Source organism: Saccopteryx bilineata, chromosome 10, assembly GCF_036850765.1.
Source record: "Saccopteryx bilineata isolate mSacBil1 chromosome 10, mSacBil1_pri_phased_curated, whole genome shotgun sequence".
Lineage (NCBI taxonomy): Eukaryota > Metazoa > Chordata > Mammalia > Chiroptera > Emballonuridae > Saccopteryx > Saccopteryx bilineata.
In genome coordinates this window covers 25133271-25148393 of record NC_089499.1, presented here as the reverse complement: position 1 = coordinate 25148393, position 15123 = coordinate 25133271, and the positions used below count along the sequence as shown (strand labels likewise).

The window sequence follows — 15123 nt, the reverse complement described above, 5'->3', positions numbered from 1 at the left end:
GGGGTCAAGGTTGGTGGTAGGAGAGTGGGTAGAACAAGAGGTATGGCCAGAGAAGACTGAGTTACAGATTCCCAGCTAGAACAGTGCCAGCCACCGACATCAGCCGCCACCATTCACCAGCAGCCTATTTGTAATGGAACATGAGCCAGATGAAACATCAATACTCTTCGATCACAGACAGGATGCCAGAAACTGGCAATAAATATTTTTTGAGCAGTCAAACATGAACAGCAGTTGTCAGAATTTACATCTTGAGATAGTAGCAAATGATTCAGTACAGTTAATAAAAACCATTCAGCAATTTCAAGGCGATGAAGTATGTTTCATTTAAGTTTTGATTGTAATAAATATCTTGCTAGTTAAATCTTCACGCAAAACTACAACTGTGGGATTTGAAGAAAAAATTTCAAGGTGAAATTATTCTCTAGAACTTCAGCATAGTTTCTTCAAAGAAAAATCTGTAGTTTTTGAAACAGTTGAATTTACTCTTTGTTGATTCCTCTTTTTGATGACATTAACAGAAGTGTCTTAGACATTATTGATAAGATGAAGCCATGCTTATATTTTAAATATGTCTTCACTTCTGCATGAATAACTCATATTTAGGTTTTGTATCAAACACATCTGGCATAGAATTCAGATCCTGCCAACCTGCTTTGTTGTTTAACCTTTCTGAGCTTTATTTTTTTATTTCTAAGTTATGGATGATATCTCATTGAGTTCATGATGGGTTAACAGTAATGTATAGGATGGGGCAAAAGTAGGTTTACAGTTGTGATTATGGTAAACAGAATGTGCCATTGTATTATTATTTATTACTTATGTTATTTTTATATGAACAACTGTAAACCTGCTTTTGCCAACTATGTATTTAAAAAAACATTATTACACAGAGTAGCCCCTCAGAATTAGGTGTATTTTTATTGCAATATATTTGTGGTACAAATTTCAAATCACTCTTCTTTCAACATTTAGAGTCAACTCATATATGGCTATAGTAAGAAAGATAGGTGATAACAAATGTTGGAAAGGTTGTGGGGAAACTGGTATCCCCATATATTGCTGGGAGAATTGCAATAGGAAATAGTCACTGTGAAGAACAGTTTGGCATTTTGTTAAAATGTGACACATATATTTACCATACAACCCAGAAGTTGTACTTATAGGTCCCTACACAAGGGAAATTAAACTACGTCCACATAAAGGCTTGTACACAAAGGGTTATAACAGCATTAGTCATAATGCAGGCAGTCCCTGGGTTACTAATGAAATAGGTTCTGTAGGTATGTTCTTAAGTTGAATTTGTATGCAAGTTGGAACAGGCACATTTACGTATTAAGTGCAACTTAGGTGTTTGTCTTTACATAGTATTTATTTTTACCTTTCTGTGCATTTAAATACTTAAACATTTTCAAATACCTTAAACAATCCTGTATGGTGCAGAAGATGATGGACCTGTTGGAGAAGCTGGGACTGGTGTTAGAGTCAGGGTTTGATTCTGTAGCTGGAGTCAGTTTTTTGAAGTAGGCATCAAGGGAGGTTTGTATATAGAGCTTTTCTTTTTCTCATCAGAAATGGCCCTGCAGCACCTCAGGCCTTTGGTATGTGTGTGGTAAACTTTGATGAACTTCTCTGTATCAGGATCTTGTTCCTTTGACTTTGCCATTCCTGCTTCAATGAGATGAAAAGCATCAGCTAACTTTTGTAGAAAACGTTTTCAGTTCTGGAGTTTCTAAGTCCCTCTTTTCTTCCCTAAATGCTATCACCTGCTGCTCTAGTTCCGTAAGGTCTTTATTAGTTAGTTCTTTGCCATGGGAGTCAAGTAACTGTGATAGGATTTTCACTAATGTCCAACTGCAGTTGATTACCAATAGCCCTTAAGACACTCACTTCATTTGTAGGTATGAGTTGTATGTAAGTCAAATGTTTGTAAACTGGGAACTTCCTGTAGTTAAAACAAAACAAATGCTCATGAACTGATGACTGGATAAACAAATTATAATATACCTATATGATGAATACTGTGTTACAAAAAAAGGAATGAAGTACAGATGTATGTTATAGCATGGATGAACCTCAGAACAATATGCTAATGAAGAAGCCAGGCACGAAGACCACATATTGTATGGCTACAATTATATGCAGTTCCCATAAAAGGCCAATCTATAGAGACAGAGAGTAGATTAGTGTTGACTGGCGCTGGTAGTCAGTAAGTATAAATGAGCCTGAGGTTTCTCTTTGGGATGATGGAAATGTTCTAGATAGTGGCAATAGTTAAACAACCATGTTTACCAAAAATCATGACATTGTACACTTAAGTAGATGAATTCCATGTGTAAATTATATATGTATAATTATATATATTACATATATAATAAAAAATGTTGGGTTTTGGCCCTGGCCAGTTGGCTCAGTGGTAGAGTGTTGGCCTGGCATGCAGGAGTCCCGGGTTCGATTCTCGGCCAGGGCACACAGGAGAAACGCCCATCTGCTTCTCCACCCCTCCCCCTCTTCTTCCTCTCTGCCTCTCTCTTCCCCTCCCACAGCCAAGGCTCCATTGGAGCAAAGTTGGCCCGGGCACTGAGAATGGCTCTATGGCCTCTGCCTCAGGTGCTAGAATGGCTCTGGTTGCAACAGAGCAACACCCGGGTGAGCAGAGCATTGCCCCCTGGTGGGCATGCCGAGTGGATCCCGGTCGGGCGCATGCAGGAGTCTGTCTGACTGCCTCCCCGTTTCCAGCTTCAGAAAAATACAAATACAAAAAAAATATATTGGGTTTTTTGTAAAGACTAAACTATGAACCATGTTCATTTTTCAAGATTTTAATTATTTCTCTGTTGTCCTTGTTGTAAAATGAAGATAATCAGTGAAATGGTTTTGCACTTTCTGAAATGTGTTGAATTCTTCAAGCAATTGTGAGTGCTTCAGTATTCTCCATTGAGCAAGGAAGGCTTGGGTATTTTCAGGACAGCCTTGAAAACTAATAGTTTGCAGGGGCTGGGATACAACATCTGAAAACAATAGAGAGCCCAGTCAGTAAATGCAAATCAATAACCCTGGCTGATGATTCCACATGAGTAAAAAGAGATTTGTAAGATGGAATGTCTTCACTTTAGCCATTAAACTTCTCATTCACCAGTTCTTCATTAAATGCCTGTCTTAAACCGGGCAATTGAATCTAAGATATCAGACATGTTTGAATTATGGAGATCAACTGCTTCATTGTTGGCCTTGGGCACAGGATAAAAGGAACTGAATTTAATATCCCCCCCCCCAGAAAATGATGTAAGGAGAGGTAATTGGCAGCACCTGGAAGATACTATCATAGGACTGCCATAGATGTGGTTATGGAAGCAGAAGTATATTCAGGGAGACAAACCGAGTCCCACTGTGATAAAATGCTAGGGACCGCACTAAAGCATACGATTTAAGAACTAAGTATATATATGTGTGTTGCTTGTGTTGTGTGAGTGTGTTGTTGTATGTGTTGCTGATGTGTATGAATTCCCTGGCCTTACATTTTGAAAATGGGAATAGCTTGACAGGTGGTTGTAGGGCCATGTTGTTCCATCATAAATAAAGAAAACTTGCAGGGACTTGCCCTTGACAGTTGTTTCTTTTATAGAGATGTACTGTGGAATGGTAAGCTGAGCATTCTCAGCCCCCGCCCCAAGGCAGACAGGTGCCTCTGGACTGATACATGAACTCCCATCAGACTTCTTTAGCTGGGAGTAAATGAACTTAGAAGTCAGCAAGAATAAAAGAGGTCTCAAAGTTGCTGCCAAAACAACAAACACACAGCATGTCATACAAGACTCATTGGTGTCAGAATCACTTTCTGGGGGACAGGGAGAGGGATCTGTTATTAAGTAATTAGGACTTTGAGTGACTATCCTATACCCTGCTCTGTTGCTGGGTAAGTCATGAGTAAAATAGACAAAGATCCCTGCCTTATAGAGCGTTTGTTCTAATACTTAATTCTTTTCTAAGTGGGGGTCCTAGACCAACAGCATCTTCTTTACTTGGAAACAATAAAAATGTAAATTTTCAGACCTCATTGCTGACCTGCCTAACAAAGCAAAACTTTGGGGGTGCAGACTGACTGTACAAAATTTTAACAAGTCCTCAGCAAGGCTTTTCAAAATGGTCCACTGATCAGTGCTATTAGAATTACTTTAATCACATTTCTGGGGGTGGGAATGAAGAATCTGTGCTTTAGCAAGTCCTTCTGGTGATTCTGTAAGTGCTGAGGTTTGAGAAACACCATCCTGACAGTGGAGACAGGCAAGAAACGATTAAATGTATACACACACATAAACCACTCAGAGTGATTAGTGCTACACTAATCACTGAGATTTGTAAGATAGAGTGTCTTCACTTTATTCCTTAAACTTCATGTTTGGGAAGAATAGGGAAGACGGAAGGAGTTTAGTGTGTTCTAGGGAGGGGAGAGTTGTAAGTTTTTAATAATATGGTTATGGAAGGTCTCACTGAGAGGGTGATAACTGATCAAAGACTAAAGGAGTGAGTCAAGAGATAACGGGCCCTGGCCGGTTAGTTTAATCGTCCTGGAACTGCAGAGTTGGCAGATTGATCCCTGGTTGGGGCACATATGGGAAGTGGCCAGTGAATGCACAACTAAGTGGAACAAAAAATAAGCGTTCCTTTCTCTCTGTCTTTCTTCCTTCCTCTCTCTCTCTCTCTCTCTCTCATCAGTCAATTAAAGAGAGAGAGAGAGAGAGAGAGAGAGAGAGAGAGAGAGATATCCAGGAAGAATATTTCACACATAGAGAAGAGAAAGCAAAGGCCCTGGGGCAGGTATATATCCAGTATGTTCAGAGAACATTAAGCAGCCCAGGGTGACAGAGTGGAGGGGTCTAGGAGGAAAGTGATTGGAAAAGAGGTGAAAGAAATAATGAAGAAATAATGAATGATTATATTTACCTGGTTTTGAATGTGACTTCTGTTTGAACTGGCTATGTGTCTTTGATTATTTCCTATGGTCTTTTTAGACCTTTCTCTTCTGTGAAGCAGATTAATGCCTCTCCCCTACAGGTCTTTTCTGAGAAATAAAATATTTGAGAGATGGTAAACCTTTGAGAGGGGATAGTGTATTTCTGGACTTAAGGTGTTTAGCATATTATATTGCTCATACATAGTACACGATCATTAATATTATATACATTGTAATCAAAATAAAACAAAACCCAGAGAAATGTAGACCTAATATATCAGAATCTCTTTGACAGAGATTGGCATTTATAACATGTTTCCCCATTCATTCATGAATATGAACACTATTTTGAGAATCTTCATTCTTCTCATATATTTGTATCCTGGTCCCCATTTAATTTTTTGAAATGTCATAGCAATGGAATTTTCCAGGTGTGAAAATGAACATTTAAGAGTTCAAGGCCATCTCAAGGAGAGGTCAAGTTCTAGGCCTATCATAGCCTACACAGGGGATTATACTAGGGACGTTTAACTTTGTGGGAAGGTTTTCTGGGTTGGACGTTCAGGTGACTACTCAGAGGGAACTAATTATTTTTTGGTTTGCTCAATCCAATCAATAATATTAAGAAATAGAAACACTCTACTCCATTTCATTGTGTAAGGAAAGCAACTCTACGGTAGATAAGTATTATTGCACTATGATGTCATTGAGGTTGGTTAAAGTCATCAAGACAAAAGGTTCCTTGTTCCCAATTATTTTAGGGGTTTTTGTTTGTTTTTGTATTGAACTCAATTTATGCTCCCTGGCGAGTTACTTGTCTATGTCATTATATAATACTTTGAGAACTTAATAGAATAATCTTAAAATTCAGTAGCTTCTTTACTTCTAAATGGTTGGTGTTGGGCCATTTTCAGCCTTTCAAAATAAACTATTCTTTTACACATTACTCTTTGGTTATTTTGTTCAACCTTAATTTGCCATCAGGGATCTCCGAGTTGAAATTTTTTCAAGTCTTAAAGTGGCAATGGTTTAAACTGCTAGGTTTTTCTGCCTTCATTTTCCTCCTGTGAGTTCAAGAGGTCAGACATTGTCTAAGGCAGTGGTTCTCAAACATTTTGAAGTCAGGGTGCATTTAAAATCCCACAAATAATTGTAGGCGCACTATATACAAATTTATGAGAAATGTGTTATAATAATTAAGTCAAATATTAAAGAAAAAAATATAAAGTCCAAGTGTGCTTTTATGGTAATTAAACAGAATAAATATAAAATTAAATTTATTCTGACATTAAAAAACATTTTTATGTTACATTTTTTGGATTATGCTTTTTAGAATTTGTAAAAAAGGGGTTAAAATTTTTTAAAAAATTATAAAAAGTTATCTTTATATATATAGATACATTTTTAGTAAGATTTAGTAAATTCAGCAGGTCTTCACACAAATATGTTAAGTTTTTTCATTTTTGTGTTTATGAGAAACATGAGCCTGATGTGTCCTACTGATTTCTTCAATGTTTGGGCAAATATTTGAAAGGCAAACTTTCATTTTCTCATTAATACATTGAAGAATTTCTCTCTTTTTACTCTTAATTGTGTTGAGGGTAGAAAATCCTAATTCACATAAATAGGATTTTGAAAATTGTAGTAAAATGCTCAAACCTTTTTTAGATATTGCCACATATTCTTCTTTTATAGAAATCCAAAAGGTTCAAGAGACAATTCCTTATGTTTAATCATCCATCCAAAATCCCCACCATACATATCATCTTAACTTTACACCAAACAAAGGATAGAAGAAACTTGCCTCCAATCTTTCCGGGGAACATGGGGGGTAGTGTAAACTATCCAGCACCATAGCTTAACAGCCTTTTGCAACCTAATCAGGCAAGTGAGGTGGGGGTTGGGCAGACTGTCAGCTTACAGCCAATTCCCACACCCCTGTCCCCCCAAAATCTAAACTCCAAAAACCCTGTTGGTATTTTGTTCCCAACAGGCAGATATTTCTCTGGAATACCACAGGGCACACCAGTGTGCCCTGGCACACACTTTGAGAACCACTGGTCTAGGGCAACACTGAAGGAATCTGTATCTTGATAAAGCAATTGAATTAGTTGGTTTAAATCCCTTTCTTTTTCTCTATCTTGAAATGATGGGGTGGAAGTGTGTCAAGATGAGCTTTCCACTGATTTATTTAGTAGCGAAAATTTACCACATTGTAGAGAAAACGCTGCACCATTATTTAGTTGCTGAATCCATCACCTTTGTGAGTTCCTTTACTTATTCAAGTTCCACAGCTCACACCTATGCCCAGTCAGTAAAGAGATGAGCCCAAAGAAGGTCCACTTCCTCACTTGGTTTTTGCCCTCTGAGTGATCACAACATAGATGGAGATGTTCCAGATGTTCAAGATTTAGCAAAAGAGCTTGGTGGTTCCTCCTCACTGTGAAAACAGTAAACAGGGCACGTCATGGAAAGGAGGTGTTGCGAGGAAGCAGGCAAAGACTCCAAATCATTAAACTTATTTTACTGCATTGTGCTATTTAAGACTGCTAACCGAAGGTGATTTCTATTGCAGGATCCTGAATTTCCCTAGAAAAAGACCGCTACCCATCCTTCTCATCTAGAGACTTGTTCGCAGGACTGGCAGACACGAGGTATGTTCAGATTTACTTTGTTCAGGTTCCTAATACTCTTATTAGTAGCCCTGTGGAGCGCTTCCCTTTGTAACTGGCCTTATCTGGGTTTTGGAATATTTATTCCAGTTGGTTTGAACTGTGACAATAGTTTCGTGGCAGGAACAGCTCAGAGAAAAGAAATGGATGTCATTGTCCTGTTTTATATTGAAGTATCTCCTGAAACGAGGTGGTTCTGGGGGTTGGACGGCTTTGCCTGCTTGGGGTAGAGTGTGAACTGCTACGGGTGGAGGATGGAGACCTGGTTGGTGGTGGAGATTTTGCCTTAGAGCCCTTGTGGTGTAAGAAAAACTCAGTCTGTGTTTCAATTCTCATACAGTGTTAATAAGTACATGTTAGAACGACCTCGGGCGTGCTATAATTGTAGTCATCTGTGTGTTAGAATATTATAAAGCAACTCTTTCACTGAAGAGGATTTTGGTCCCAAAGCACAGTATCTGGCAATTCTAAATGGGATTTAGGATTCTAAACCTTCCTGGATTAGCATGTCCTACAAAACTCTGAATTCTGCTGATATCAGTATGTTTTGCTAACTCATTAAAGCTTCCCAGGGTGAAATATGCAATGATATTAAAATCTTAAGAAAATGTGCTTTATATGCTCCGGGTTAGGAGTGGGGGATTTAAGAGTTCAGATCAGATGTTTGCAGACTTTTCTGTGAAGGACCAGTTAGTAAATATTGCAGGCCATACGGTTGCTGTCACAATTAATCAATTCTGCCATTGTAGAAGTCAAGCAGCCCTCGACAATGTGTAACAGAATGACTACGTTGTGTTCCACTAATGCTTTATTTATGGACACTGAAGTCTGAAGCGTAGATTTTCAGGTGTCATGAATTTTTTTTTTCCTCAGCTAAAGGCTGAGAATTAAAATAAAAACTGTTGGATTTTCCCTGCAGGATGTACTTTCCTAGCCTCTGAATTGGATTGATAAAAGCAGGCCAATTTCTGCTGCGAATCTCTGCTTAGCTTGTATGCAAAGACCTTCTTCCATCCTCATGTTGCAGTAATGGTTTCCCAACAGAAACCGGGCCCCAGTCATGGAAGTTAGTGCCTCAAAGGCTCAGAGAACATATCTTCAGTGGTGCATTGCGGGAGAAGGAAGGCTTGTTTACTATGGAGCACATCTGGGGCATTTTGGGTGTTGATGCTGTGAGATCCAGGGACGCACCTCTTGCACCTGGGCCATTTGGCCTGCCCAGCCCCTGGCCTTTCACCTGCTCCCATTCTCTCTTAGCCTTCTTTTAGCTCTTTAACTATTAGGACTGGAGGGATTTAGAAGCTTGGCAGCTGCTTTTCAACAGATAATATGGCAAACAGTTTCTTTATATTTTCTTTATTGCTTTTCTGTGACTCAAGTGTTTTGTTTCAAACACTTAACAAGGATTGTTTGAACATAGGTATATATCTATGAAGCCAAGTCCAAGTATAAGACACTTTAACAAACCCATACACCCCAGCCTTTATTCTCTACACACACTTATGTACACAAATCAGGGAATGATAATCGAAAGAAAAATCATTACAAAAGAAATAACTGCAAATAGCCCTTAAATAATGCTTTAAATCATTGCAAGTTTTCTCTAAATAACATACTTCTAAATGTGTTATAAATAAGACTACATTTAAAAATTAAAGCATGGCTTTCTTGGATTAGCCAGTAATGTGCTGGTGACCTTAGGTACGTTATTTCACCTCTCTGTACCTAAATTTATTAAAATAAAGAATGTAAAGCCGGTGGCCAAGAACAGGCAGGTCCACATTGGATTTGGGCAGGCGGTAGAGAAACTGTGGAGCTGGAAAGCGTTGGGCCATTCCAGTTTAATAGATTCTCCCAATGGCGGACGAGCAAACAGGCAGCGGAAGGCTGCTTCTCATGGCAACAAGCGAATGAACAGCAAAACGACTTCACAGTTGTGGGCAGGTAATCCACAATCCGCCATCTGCCCTCTGCCCAGAGTGCAAGCACCCACAGCCTTACTTGCTGCCACGGGCTCATGTACCAATGGGCAAAGTGCTTGCAGCCGGTAAACCAGTGAGCCAGCTTAATGCAGCTGTTTTCCCCACAAGGAACTTGAGCTAAGTCAACTCAAAGGGCTTCTCTGTACACTTGACTTAGAAAGATAATAGTGTAGTATATAGAGTGTAGTGAGGCACATAAGCCTTTAGGAATCACCAAGTGGAAGAGCATAATTTTCTTACCGTAATGTCAGGGACCAAATTGTGTTCCTTTCAAAATTCCTTTGTTGAAGTCCCACTCCCCATGACCTCAAAATGTAACTCTATTTGGAAATAGGGCTTTAAAGAGTCAGTTAAAGTTAGATGATGTTATACGGGTGGGTTCTAATCCAGGTGTCTGTATTTGGAAGTAAAGCCTTCCGTAATTAATTTAAGTGAGGTCAATAAAGTAGGGCCCTAACAGAATAGGACTGGTGTCCTTATGAGGGGAGAGAAACAATAGGGGTGCCCCAGCACAGACTTAAGGCCCTGGGAGGACACAGCGGGGAGAAAGCTCTCTGTAAGGCAAGGAGAAAGTCCTCAGGAGAAACCCAAACTGCCAACACCTTGATTTTCTAGCCTCTAGAACTGTGAGAACAAAATCCCTACGTCATTCAGTCTGTGATAATTTGTTATGACAGCCTTAGCTAACTAACACACATGCTATTATAAGCGATGTGTGTAGGGGGCACCGTCTTGGAACTGACCTCATGGAGTGGAGGGAATGGTATGAGCATTGTTCCCTCCCTATGAGTTGATCCACCTAATTCATGGTCAGGAGCCTCCGGCGAGGTTGGATTTGAAAGCAGAGGTGACAGGATTGTGCAGACCTCCTTGAGAGAAAATGCTCAGTGACATCAAAACATCGTCGTCTTTTGTTATGAGTGTATTTTTCATATGTATTACCGTGAATTCCGAAACTTAAACTCATTTCTCACATATGGCTAATGTTTATCTCATACCCTTACCGATGTAGAGAATTTGTTCCCAAATGTGTTAGTCTAAGGATTCTCTCATACTCTTTAAAAGTCATTGAGGACCTCCAAGATATTTTGTATGTGGGTTATAGATATTCATAGTTACCACATTAGAAATGAAGACTGGGAAATAGGCTTGTTGATTTACTTACAATAAACCTATGCATGTTAACATAAATAACATTGTTTTATGAAAACATAATTTTCCCAAAGCAAAGAGATCAGTGAGAAGCATGGCACTGTTCCACAGTTTTGTAAGTCTTTTTAGTGTCCGGCTTAATAGCAGAGAGCTGGGTTTGCCTACCTGCTTCTGCATTCAGGCTGTCCTGATTCCCATTTCATGATAGCTCTGGAAAACTGCAGTGCACGCATGGGCACGCATGAGAATGACAAAGGCAAGCAATGTTGTATTATTATGCGATTAGTTCTGACTTCATGGATGCCCTGCTGGGCCTCTGCCAGGACCTGCTGGATCAGTTAGAGAACCTCTGATACAGCAGCACCCTAAGCAAGGTGTGTGTGGGTCCTTCGTATCATAAAAGTCAAGTCACATGTTGACCAGGCATAGACTGCTTATTGTGATTGCCTTTTGTAAGTTGCTGTTTATGATGATTGTCAACTGAACACTTAAGAAGAAAGTAAGTGAATATGTCAAAATTAGCACTACTATAAAAACTATGGCTGAATAGAAGAGAAAGAAAAAGAAGGACTGTTTTGGGTGGCTTACATTGCCCATAGGGTTGCAGGGGGTTGTTGTGTATGTGTTTTGTTTGGTTTTTTCATTCTGGTAATAGATTTGTATTTATCCGTTAATAGGACTCCATCTGTCATCAAGTGTTTATTGAGGGATACTAAAGACGGAAGTGATTAAAAAGTATAAGGCAGAGAATTATAGCTGTATAGCTTTTCATCTTTCACATGGCAAAATGAATGTCCAAAGAGATCATATGCTTTGCCCAAGATGACCCAGATAGGAACTATTGCACTTGAAATAGAAAACATATTCTTTTTTGCATTATATTATGTTATATCTGTGTTAGCTGTTCTTGAGCAGCTTAAGTCTCCAACCGAACACAATTGTGAACTAAATTGTAGCCTATCCATTCCAAAGGCGGTCAACTCAGCTACACAGACGCTCAGAAGATCATAGTTATCAGAGACAAATATTGGGCTTCAGTGAAATTGAGGCTAAGTTTGAAGTGCAGAGGTTTGGGTTGGGAACAGAATCATCGCAGCAGAAGGAAGGGCTTGTGAAAAAGGCACAGAAGCAGGGTAGCCTGAAAGGAGAAGAGTGTGGTGGACACAGAGGGGCCACATTGAGGAATAAGGAGAGAGGAAGCTGATTGATGAGGTGGCGGTGGTCACACTCTCTCTGACTCAGGGCCTCGTTTTGGGAGACGCTGCATCTAACTGGAGCTGCAAATAAATGGCTTGTGAAGAGAGCCTTCCTAATAGATCTTTACAAGGGTTCCACCCAAGGTTTTGGTCATTTAACTTCACGGATGATCCAGCGAAGGGAACTAACCAGCCACAGATGTTTTGTTTATAACCAGAGGAGTGCACATGAGCTGGGTGATGACATTCCCGCGTCTATAAAATGCTGATAGTTAAACAGCGATACTCTGTGAAGCACTTGGAAATCTCTATCTTGAGAGGCAGTTCTTAAGTGTAATGGTTTAATGGTCATTTAGCATGATGGTCCTTCAGAGGGTAATATCATTTGCCTGCCAGTTAAAACGAACACTTCTCCGTGGGAAGTCAAAGATCATGTCACCGTAACTTGGGCTAGGTGAAGGAGAGCATCAAGTAGTGAATGCCAAAATAGAGAATAGGGAATAAAATCTCTTGTATGTCTAGCCTAGCCTGTTCATAAATCCAGTGCAATTAGAGAGTACCACCAATTCCCACTAATGGGGTGGGGGACAGGGCTATACTCTGAATTGGTGAAAAGTTTAATTATTTTTTTTAAAACTGCTGCTTTATCATTTTCTTCACTTTTCTCATGTCCCCAACATAAAAATTTTCTCATCTTATTTGATAGCCTCACCAATTATTTTGCTGATAAAATTGAAGTTACCAACAATGAAGAAGCTAAACTTCTTGAACACCCTGAAACTTCCGTATCTCCCTTCTTCCTGCTGGTGTGTGTAGAAGGGATGTGCCTCCTCATGCTTAAGGCTGTGTCACATTTTCCAATTCCTCAGGGACCTCAACCCTTTTGGTACCCTTCTTTCTCATATTTTCAATCAATCTCTTCTCCTGTATTTTTTCTTCTCTCACTAAGAAAAGCAAGAATGTTTTATCAACTTCTTCCCTCTTCTCTTTGATGGCTGTCATTTTATTTTTTTATTTTTTTTAATTTTTTTACAGAGACAGAGAGAGAGTCAGAGTGAGGGATAGACAGGGACAGACAGACAGGAACGGAGAGATGAGAAGCATCAATCATTAGTTTTTCGTTCTGCATTGCGACTCCTTAGTTGTTCATTGATTGCTTTCTCATATGTGCCTTGACCGCGGGCCTTCAGCAGACCAAGTAACCCCTTACTTGAGCCAGCGACCTTGGGTCCAAGCTGGTGAGCTTTACTCAAACCAGATGAGCCCGCGTTCAAGCTGGCGAACTCTGGGTCTCGAACCTGGATCCTCGGCATCCCAGTCCGACAATCTATCTACTGCACCACCGCCTGGTAAGGCTGATGGCTGTCATTTTAAAGGTACTCATATCACACCCACACTTAACGATGAGTACGCACGCAGTCACAGCTGATGTCCTGACTGTGGGCAGAATGGTCACTACTCAATGCTTATAATACAGCAGGGGCTGGAACTGATCATAGCAATGCTTTCACCTTCTCTGTCAAGCCCACAGTCCCTGCTGGCGTTTTCTCTTCCTTTGCTGTCAATATTGATGTCCTCTGGATTCCATGTTTGGCCATCTTCCTTGCTCATGCTCCATCTGCATTATGGGTAGTGTCATTTGCACCCGCCTTTTAAGTTAGCATTTTACCCTGTCTTTTAAATCTGTACCTTCAAACCTGCTGTTTTTTTCAAGCCCCCATACCAGATAATTCAACTGAAAATGGACTGTTTGTATCTCAGGCCAGCCATCTCAACCCCAGGCATTGTCGTTCCTTCTATATTGCCAATCCCAGCTGTTGGCCTCAGCACGCTGGAGCAGGGGCCACAGACTATGGCCGGTTGGCCAAAACCAGCCTGCACGTGGTTTTGTAAATGATGATTCATTGGAACACAATCATGTCCACTTCTTAAATGTGTTTTAAAGGGGACCATGTGGCCTGCAAAAGGTAAAATATTTTCTATCTGACCCTTTGCAATGTCATACAACAGGGCTTAAGAAATAGGTGTCGTGTGAAAAGGGAAAACTTATAAAGCCAGGATTAGAAGGGAGGCATGAGTCCCCCACCTCCCCTTACCCCCACCAGGATGTACTGCTGGGTCACAGTTACCTGCTGGCCTTATAGTGTAGGTTTATGTCCCAAATACAAAATATTCTTTCCTTATCGCACTTGTTTTCAAAAAAAAAAAAAAAAAAAATCTTGAGGGAGAAATATTAACAGAGGAGAATAATCAGATAACCTTTACACCAGGCAAATGGCATTTTGGAATAGCAGCAATTCATAAGGTTGTTTTGGAAAACTAACTGCCCAGTACCTGGATACTTTAAAACCTGTGGGAGGTTGCTTATTCCTCCTGTGTGGGTAAGGAAGCATGAGCATGATGAGGTTAGACCACTGGTTCCCTCTTGGCAAAAGGAAGAGCTATCTCAATGTCCAGGCTACTCAAAATGAGTCTCAGGGTCATGTTCAGATGGGCTTGCTCACTTCTTTACCCGCTTAGTGTTCAAGTTCTCACAAGCTATTAGTGGTCCGTTAAGTTGAAAAACCAATGTTGGAAATTATCTTAAGAGAAAATCTACCAAAATAACAAAAGGGAATGAGTAGAAGTTTGGGAAATTTTCATTGACTGCCACTGAAATCAAATTGACTACCAGACAGATTGCCCAGTCAAGTGTCCAATAAGGATTCCCCATTGGGATAAAAGTACTATGAGCTTCTGGTGTCTGTTGAAATGATTGGTATTTGAGACAATTCATCCCTTACCGACAAAAATGCAATTTCCTGTCTCTGGATGGGTTGCAGCGAAAATAGGGCTTGCTATCTGTGTTGTTAGAACCATCAAATTACAATAATTTTGCTCAGTCATGTTAGCACTCAAAATACAATCTTTTCAATGGCGAGTCAATAAGAGTATAACGTGCATGTTTGACATGTGGGTGTTAGCCTCTTGTCTGGATGTGGAACATCTGGGTTTTGAGATTAAAATAATTTACTTAATACATAAACAAGGATAGAAACTACTTCAGAACATATTTATAACAAATAATGTCCAACTCACTTAGTGTTTAATCCACCTAAGGTTGGTAAGGCTTTTAAAAAGTGAATCATTGTCAAAATACTTTATATGTTAACCCCATTTGTGGCTAC

General features: G+C 39.8%; 1 long non-coding RNA gene across 1 annotated transcript in view; it reads left to right on the top strand.

Annotated features, from left to right (window-relative positions):
- LOC136314629 (uncharacterized) overlaps positions 1-15123 on the top strand; it is a 352194-nt gene that overhangs the window by 28948 nt on the left and 308123 nt on the right. Inside the window, exon 2 of the long non-coding RNA XR_010727342.1 lies at positions 7530-7608. This is a non-coding gene — a long non-coding RNA (uncharacterized lncRNA). The remainder of the gene's footprint in view (positions 1-7529; positions 7609-15123) is intronic.